This window comes from Pygocentrus nattereri, chromosome 27 (genome assembly GCF_015220715.1).
Source record: "Pygocentrus nattereri isolate fPygNat1 chromosome 27, fPygNat1.pri, whole genome shotgun sequence".
In the NCBI taxonomy this organism is placed as follows: domain Eukaryota; kingdom Metazoa; phylum Chordata; class Actinopteri; order Characiformes; family Serrasalmidae; genus Pygocentrus; species Pygocentrus nattereri.
In genome coordinates, this window is record NC_051237.1 from 23939468 (window position 1) to 23947718 (window position 8251).

Here is an 8251-nt window from a genome sequence, read left to right on the forward strand (position 1 = left end):
TGGGCATGCCATCCTTTTCTGGGCTATGACCATGGGCTCAGATTTAGAGGCGCTGATCCACATACCAACCATTTCATACTCAGCTGCAAACCGCTCCAGTGTGCACTGGAGGCATCCATGTGATCCAGCCAAAAGAACAGCAAATAGCAGAGATGCCACCCCTGGCCTCTACACAATGTCCTCCTGACCTTGGCTGTGCCTTGACACCTTGGCCATGAATATCACAAACAGGAGTGGAGACAGTACGCAACCCTGCCATAGTCCAATGCTAACACAGTATCAGACTTGATGCCGAGTATACGAAGACCGCTCTCACTCTGGGAATACAGAGATTGTATGGCCTGGAGTAGTAGCCCAGATACTCTACTCCTGAAGGACCTCCCACAAGATATCTCAGGGAACATGGTTCCTCCTCAATCTGAAGTTAAACTATTGGTTGGAGTCTCCTTTCCAGCACCTTGGCATAGACTTTTCTAACATGGTTGTAAGTGTTAGGAAGGGTCTCCTTGGACAGTCTTCTCCAAATGCACAAAACACATGTAGATTGGGTTGCCAAACTCCTATACCCCCTCAACAAGAGGGTGGAAAACCGGTTCATTGTTCCCTGGCTGGAACGGAATCTGTATTGTTCCTCCTCAATCTGAAGTTAAACTATTGGTTGGAGTCTCCTTTCCAGCACCTTGGCATAGACATTTCCAGGGAGGCTGAGCAGTGTGATACCCTGATAGTTGGCACACACCCTCTGGTCCCCTTTTTTAAAAATGGGGACCACCACCCTGGTCTGCCAGTCCAAGGGTACTGTTCCTGAGGTCCATGCCATATTGCAGAGGCACGTCAGCCATGACAGCCCCACAATATTCAGAGCCTTAAGCATCTCCGGACAAATCTCATCCACCCCTGGTGCCTTGCCACTGAAGAGCTTGCCAACTACCTCAGTGACCTCCACCAGGGAAATGGAGCTTGAAGCCTCTGGCCTTCACTCCAATGAGGGAGTCATGTCTCCTGGATTAAGAAACTCTTCAATGTGCTCCTACCACCGACTGACAATATCCTCATTTGAAGTTAGTTTCTTCACCCCTACAGTTTGGGCACAGCCACCCTGATCACTCCTGAGTCGCTGGTCAGTTGTCCAGAACCTCCTTGAAGCCAACCGAAAGTCTGCTGCTGCCACCTTTTTCACCTGTCAGTACCTATCTGCTGAGTCAGGAGTCCTTTGGGTCATCCAGTCACTAAAGGTCTCTTTCTTCAGCTTGACGGTCTCCCTCACCACTGATGTTCACCAGGAGGTTCTTGGCTTACCGACCCGCCAGGCACCTACAAGCTTTTGGCCACAGCTATGCCTGTTTTGAATAGTGTCCACTCAGACTCCATGTCCCTTAGCACTCCAGTACATGAGAAGCTCTCCTGAAGGTGGAAGTTAGCTTGCCCGGCCACCAGATGCTCGCTGTGGGACACTACCCCCAGGCCTGACTCCAGGGGTATGTCCTGGTGACCCTCTCAGCATACATGATGTTCTGTGCCCATTTTTCATGGTGGATTTTTGGGTCTGGGTCTTCACTCCAGACCTGTTTGGCCAGGGAGACCCTACCAGGAGCATTTTGCTCCTGACGACTTGGCTCTGAAGATCCCTAGACCACACAAGCCCTTCTGCCAAGGCCCTGATCCAGGAAGTGGATATGCAAAATGAATTTTTAAATTGTTTGATCATTTACATCAAATTGAGTTTGCCATACCAAACTTTATGAAAGAGTTGAGTCCAGTCTGATTTTGGAAGTGTGGCCTGGTAACTGGTAGTCACAAACTTGAATGATCTGAGCCAGTTTTATAATGCTTAATTTTTTTCAAACATTACATTTTTAAAAATATCTTTTACATTTTCCATTTTTATAACACAGAGCAACATAGCTTCTGACAGGAGAAAATGAATTAATTGGATATGAGTGAGGAAATAAAATAAAAAGAAAAATAATAAGCAAATCACTATCCACAACACTCACCATTTCCCACAACAGATAAAGGTAGCATCAAATAAATAAATGTGTAAAGAAATCGCAAAGTTGACAGGAAAACTGGTTTTGTAGTAGAAACAGAACAGAGTCATGCAAAGCCAGTTTTGCAAACCCTTGTATTACGAAAGATGACCGTATAGGTCCAATCTGAATTAAGGGTCCCAGACTTTATAAAATACATTAAGGAGTGAAGCAAGCATTAAATATGTTTGGTTGGCATACACTCCATTATGAGATCACTATATTGTTAGAGCACCATCATCCAGAATGTTTTTACTAGTGGCAAATATCAATAAATTGATCTCATGTGTTTGATATTCACTATCACCATCTGGTGGATGAAGAAAGAAGCACACAGAATCCAGTTCTACTGCACACAGACAACAGCTTCCACTCTTCTGGGAAGCTTTCTACAAGATTTTGGTATGCGTCTATGGGAATTTGAGCCCATTCATCCAGAAGATCATTTGTGAGGTCAGACACTGATGTTGGACAAGAGGGTCTTGCTCCTAATCTCCATTCTAGGTTATCAAAAAGGTGTTGGGTGGGGTTGAGGTAAGGACTCTGTGCAGGCCAGTCAAGTTCTGCCACACCAAACTCACCCAGCCATGCCTTTATTGACCTTGCTTTGTGTACTGGGATTCAGTCATGCTGGGACAGAAAAGAGCCTTTCTCAAACTGTTTCCACAAAGTTAGAAGCACACAATTTTCTAAAATGTTTTAGCATACTAAAAGTATTAAAATTCCCCTGTGCTGGAACTAAGCAGCCTAGACCACCAACTGAAAAACAATCCCATAGCATTATTCCTCCTCCACCAAACTTTACAGTTGGCATAATGCAGTCAGGCAGGTAACGTTCTCTTGGCAATCACCAAAGCCAAACCTGTCCATCATACTGCCCGACAGAGAAGTGTGGTTCATCACTCCACAGAAAACATTTCTACTGTTCCAGGGTGCTTTACACGATGCCATCCAGCTTTGCTTTTTGCTTTAAGCTGATGTTAATGCCAAAGAATGTTTGGAACTCCTTCGACTGACTGTCGAGCTCTCCTGCTACCCGCTTCAGACCATCTGCCCACATCCCAGCTACCACCACTTGCCTTGGACTACACTGATGTTTTCATGGACTCCTAGCTGCTGTTACTATTACTACTACTACTACTACTATTACTACTACTACTGCTACTACTACTACTACTAATAATAAGAACAATAATAATAATAATAATAATAATCCTATTAATGTTAGTAGTATAATAACTTTTGACCAGAGGAGGATGGGTCCCCCCTTGTGTGCCTTGGTTCCGCCCAAGGTTTCTTTCTCAGCTCTGAGGGAGTTTTTCCTTGCCACTCTCACCCCTGGCTTGCTCACCTGGGGAATTTTACATTCATATTAAAACTTTGTCTTTACTGGAATTCTGTGAAGCTGCTTTGTGACATCAGTTGTAAAAGGTGCTATACAAATAAATTTGATTTGATTCTCCAGGAGCCCAGCAGCCATCAGATAGCATAGACCCAGGCTCGTTCCACCTCCCCCAGAGAAGAGAAGAACAGGGACCAACTTGCTTGTCAATAAATACAACAAAAGGGGTCGTTAGGACCCTCTAACCAATGTCTCCACTTTAATTTCTGGCAGCTCACAATCTCCATGTGGCATGTGCCCACCCTGGTCCCCGACGATGACGGCCACGCGAGCCGACAGTAAGGCGGGGCCCACACATGCAGTGGTGACGAACCTCAGTGCGGATGCTGGAGAGAGAGCCATGAGTGTGGAGGGGTGGAGCGCCAAGCCAGAGCTCCCCAGATGGATGTGAGTCATGGGAGTGACGGCAGGAGGACGAGAAGGCTGGTGACAACCACAAGAGGTACCAGAGCAAGGAGCGAGTCCCAAGCTCTGCTGCCATGCCCCCTGTTATGCAGTGAAGCTGCTACGTTCGACCCAGGTGGCTGACTTGTCTGCTGGGGGTGATAACAAGGAGACTGAGTGGTGAGCTCTCATTCCCTCTTGGCTCCAGTGCTCCTGCTGCCCTTAATTATAGCTAGCTGATGCTAATCTGGCTGGCAGCATAAGAACATTTAAAAATAGCTGAGAGGGACAAGCAGCAGCAGAGACTGACAGAGCTGAAAAGCTCTGTGAAAAGACTGAAAAAGCTAGATCCAGTTTCCCTCGGCCAGATTACAGTAACCAGGACCTCACCCTGGGGGAGGGCCTCCTCCTGGTGGCCGGGCCTTTACACATGAGTACCGACTGGGCTCAGCCTGAATTTGCTACATGGGACTACTCTCCCATGGATCCACCACCTGTCGGAGAGGCGCTTATGGGGGTCTGGTGCAATGTGGATCGTGTGGCGGCCAAAGGTGGGGGGCCTTGGAGTTCCTATCCTCTGCTACTGAAACTGGCTCTCGGAACATGGAACGTGACCTCTCTGGCAGGGAGCAAAGAGCTCGAGCTAGTGTATGAGGCTGAGAGATACCAACTAGATATAGTAGGGCTCACCTCAACACATGACAGGGGCTCTGGAACAGACTCTGTTGAGAGAGCTTGGACTTTATTCCATTCTGGAGTTATCCAGGGTGAGAGGTGTCGGGCAGGAGTGGGCTTACTCATAGCTTCCCGGCTCAGCACCTGTACGTTGGGGTTGTCTCTAGTGGACGAGAGGGTTATTTCCCTGCGCCTTCGGGTCAGGGAATAGGCTCTGATTGTTGTCTGGGCTTATGCACTGAACAGCAGTTCAAAGTCCCCGGCCTTCTTGGAGACCGTGGAGGGAGTACTAGAAAGTGCCCCCTGTGGGGACTCCATTGTCTTGCTGGGTGATTTCAGCACTGGACAATGACAGTGAGACCTGGGAGTGCTTCAGTGGGAGGAATGGCCTCTCCAATCTGAACCCGAGTGGTGTTTTGTTATTGGAGTTCTGTGCTCGCCACAGTCTGTCCATAACAAACACCATGCTTGAACACAAAGGTGTGCATAAGGACACCTTAGTCCACAGTTCATTGATCGACTTTGTAGTTGTGTCATCGGATTTGTGACTGTGTTTTGGACACCCAGGAGAAGAGAGGAGCAGAGCTGTCAACCGATCACCACTTAGTGGTGAATTGGATCAGATGGCGGGCGAAAATACCGTAAAAGACCTGGCAGAGTTCTGACGGTTTGTTGGGAACATCTGGCAGAGGAACTTACCAGAAAGATCTTCAAGTCCCACATCCAACAAAGCTTCAACCGCATACCAAGGGAGTCCGGTGACATTGAGTCTGAGTGGGCCCTGTTCTGTGCCTCCATCGGAGATTTGGCTGCAAGGTTGTGTAGGTGCCTGTCGTGGCGGCAATTTCCGAACCCGTTGGTGGACACCTTGGGTAAAGGAAGCCGTCAAGCTGAAGAAAGAGTCCTATCAGGCCTGGTTGGCTTGTGGGACTCTGGAGGCAGAAGATGGGTATTGAAGGGCCAAGCAGGTCACGGCTTCAGAGGTTGCTGAGGCAGAAACTCAGGTGTGGAAAGAGTTTGGTGAGGCCATGGAGAGAGAAGGTTCTGGCAAATCGTCAGGCGCCTCAGGAGAGGAAAGCGGTTCCCAACCAACACTGTATACAGTGGGTTGTGGGGCTGCTGACTTTGACTGGGGATGTCATTGAACGGTGGAAGGAATACTTCAAAGATCCGAGCGAAGGTCTGTCCATCACTTGGGCTGAGGTAGCAAAGGTGGTTGGAAAACTCCTTGGTAGTAGAGCACTGGGGGTGGATGAGATCCACCCGGAATTCCTGAGGGCTCTGAATGTTGTAGGGCTGTCTTGGCTGATATGCCTCTGCAACATCGTGTGGACATCTTGGGCTGTCCCCCTGGAATGGCAGAATTGGGTGGTGGTCCCTCTTTTTTTAAGAAAGGGGACCAGAGGGTGTGTTCCAACTATCAGGGGACCACCCTTCTCAGCCTACCCGGTACGGTCTACTGGAGGCGTACTGGAGAAGAGGGTCTGACTGATAGCCGAATCTCAGCTATAAGTTGAACAATGCGGGTTTCGCCCTGGTCATGGAACACTCGACCAGCTTTTTATCCTCACCAGGGTCCTGGAGGGTGCGTGGGTGTTTGCCAAACCAGTCCACATGTGTTTTGTGGATTTGAAGGCATTCGACTGCATCCCTCGGGGGAACCTGTGGAGAGTGCTCCGGGAGTACGGGGTGAGGGGCTTGTTGTTATGGGCTATTCACTCCCTGTACAAACGGAGCAGGAACTTGGTTCATGTAGCTGGCAGTAAGTCAGTTTGGTTTCCAGTCAGGGTTGGATTCTGCCAGGGCTGTCCGTTGTCACTGATTCTGTTCATAACTTTTATGGACAGAATTTCTCAGAACAGCCAAGTGGAGGAGGGTGTCCAGTATGGTGGCCTCTGGATTTCACGTCTGCTTTTTGCGGATGATGTGGTCCTGTTGGCATCATCAGGCCAGGATCTCCTGCTCTCTCTGGACCAGTTTGTAGCAAAGTGTGAAGCGGCTGGGATGAAAATCATCACCTCTAAATCTGAGGACCATGGTCCTGAGTTGGAAAAGGGTGGAATGTTCTGTCCAGGTCAGGAGTGAATTCTTGCCCCAAGTGGAGGAGGTTAAATATCTTGGGATTTTGTTCATGAGTGAAGGAAGGATGGAGCGAGAGGTTGACAGGGGGATTGGTGTGGCATCTGCAGTAATGCAGACCCTATACCGGTCCGTCATGATGAAGAGAGAGCTGAGCCAGAAGGTGAAGCTGTCAAATTACTGGTCTACGCTCTGACTGTCACCTGTGGTCACAAGCTTTGGGTAGTGATTGAAAGAACAAAATCGCAGATACAAGTGGCCGAAATGAGCTTTCTCCGCAGGGTCGCCAGGCTCTCCCTTAGAGATAGGATGAGAAAATTGGCGATTCGAGAGAGGCTCATAGTAGAGCTGCTGCTCTTCCACGTTGAGAGAAGCCAGTTGAGGTGGTTAGGGCATCTGGTAAGAATGGCCTCTGGACACCTCCCTAGGGAGGTGTTCCAGACATGTCAGATGGGGAGGAGACCCCAGGGAAGACCCAGGACACATTCGATGGTTTATATCTCTCTTTACTGTCTTGGGAATGCCTCGGTATCCCTCTGGAATAGCTGGAGGAGGTGGCGGGGGAGAGGGAGGCCTCTGCCTCTTTGCTTAGGCTGCTGCCCCCACAACACGGACTCAGATAAGCGGTGATGGATGGATGGATAGTTCAAACTTCAGTTCATGCTTCTTTAAATGAACTGGTTCATGTTCATAGTTTGACATTTTTTTTTGTTTTTTTTAATGTTTTAAAAAATTTTTTAAAAACATTTTTTTAAAGTTTGAACCAAGTTCACAGTTCCAAAACTGAACTAGTTCACATTCATTTTATCCCTCAACAAATAGGCTGCTATGCTTTTTTCAATAGAATCCCTTTCTACCCATCCATAACCAGCCCAAAATCATTGCTACTCTCAAAATAAATATGGTATATGATAATATTACTCAAAGGCTGAAGATCTCCCACAATGTAGTGCAGTGCAGTGCAGTGCAAGCTTGTCCACTTGTTGTTGGGAAACATAGGCAGCAGGTCCTTTATTAAATGCTGTGAGCTGAAGAATGCAGTCATTGTAGCACTGACACTGAGTCATTGGCTGACATCCAGACATTTTTTAAAACCAGACAGACGCAATCTGGACAAAAATGTGGATTTTCCCATCTGAGTCAACACATGCTTAAAAAATGGATTCAAATATTCAATTAAACTGACTCCTGCATGCGCATTGCTACTGCTAACACTAGCCATGCTTGGCTGTGCTTTGATGATGCCATGCGGCATGCCCTAAAAGTGAGTGGTGTGAGGGTGAACGATGTTCATGTTCATTATTTGTAAACTGAGTCATTCAGTTCAGTGTTCACAAAAAATATGAGCATGTTCAATGAACATATTCATGCACAACACTGGTGATAGGTGCAGCAATATCATTGAAATTACAGATGATGAAAAAACAGCTGTTGAATAAAGTTGGTAAATCCAACAAAAACATTGTAGTTCTTTGATTGAAGTGAGCTTGGGTCAGTTTACCACTGTGTCTGCCTTTTGATAATTTATTCAATTCAATTCAATTCAATTCAAGTTTATTTATATAGCGCTTTTTACAACAAGGTTGTCACAAAGCAGCTTTACAGAAAAAACAGGTCCACGCCTCTTATGAGCATCACCACAGTGAAGCCAATTTTGTGGTGACTACAGTGGTAAGGAAAA